We start from the raw sequence: 1,087 nt of genomic DNA on the forward strand, positions 1-1,087 counted from the left end.
TTTTTTTTCCTCTTTATGTAATGATTGTGGGACCCAGCTGAAGCGTCACACTAGACTCGGTTGGCCAGTTTAGTGCTCTCAGTCCTCTTTTAAGGGTCTGCATATTGATCTTTGCTCTCTTGAAGCCATAGGGAAAAGAGAGGAGCAGAGGCAGAAAATGATAAAATGGTTCTAGCATGTGGTTTATGTACACTTGTTTACACACTTCTATTTTATTTCTTTAGAGTAAAGCTGAAACACTTTGAAAAATTTCAAGACACAACAGAAGCACTTGCTGGTGAGTTAACACTATTATTACAAAAAAATCAAATCTCTATCATGCATTAGTTCACTCATTACTTGCCTGTGTCCATGCTCTTTTTCTTTTCTTAACTTTTAAATTACAGCTTTTTAAAAGTGAGCTGGTTTTGATGGTTATGAGGTCACCTATCCAGTCTATAGTGCAGTAAAGATGTCATAAATTGTATTTTTTTCCTTCAGTGCATATTTTTAAGCAGTTTACAAATGAGCACTGTGTAAGTTGTGACTGATACATGTAGCCTGTCTGTTGTCAATGATGGATTCTTGTTGAAGCTGAGTATCACTGATTTGAGTCAACAATTCGTCACTACCACTGAGACAACAGACAGGTATTAGAGAACATTCGTTACTAGAACCACCTGGGTTTTATGGATACATGTTGTGCCTGTTTCAGCCTAAGATAGATCTGCGTTCTCCTCATATTCAGGAGTTTAAGCAAAATGGAAAGCCTTATATTCAATATTTTTTAAGAATTCTGCACGTAAATGCTTGATGTGTGGCCTGGTTTGAACAGAAATGGTAGGAATTCTAGGCAATAATTCAGAAATGGTGTGAGATTTACTGCTGAATGTGCTGTATGACTTAAGTAGGTGAACGTTCCAGGTCACATTTATAATTAAAGATCAGTTCTTCATATTCTGATGCAGTAGGGGTAGCTTATAAAGGAAGCAAAGAAACAAGAATGGAGACACAACCATCAAACATGAGATGCAAGTAAAAGAGCTGAGATTGAAGCTGTTGTATGTTCCTCTCTGTGGCATATTTTTTTGGATTATGTTGCTTTTGC

The 1,087-nt window shown here is 36.8% G+C and overlaps 1 non-coding gene across 1 annotated transcript; it reads left to right on the forward strand.

The window, feature by feature from the left end:
* The first annotated feature begins 540 nt into the window (after positions 1 to 540).
* LOC115949448 lies at positions 541 to 629 on the forward strand. Its single transcript, XR_004082898.1, has one exon. It is a non-coding gene; the product is annotated as a small nucleolar RNA SNORD70 (small nucleolar RNA).
* The last annotated feature ends 458 nt before the right edge of the window (positions 630 to 1,087 follow it).

Source organism: Geospiza fortis, unplaced genomic scaffold (assembly GCF_000277835.1).
Source record: "Geospiza fortis unplaced genomic scaffold, GeoFor_1.0 C13428898, whole genome shotgun sequence".
Classification (NCBI taxonomy): Eukaryota; Metazoa; Chordata; class Aves; order Passeriformes; family Thraupidae; genus Geospiza; species Geospiza fortis.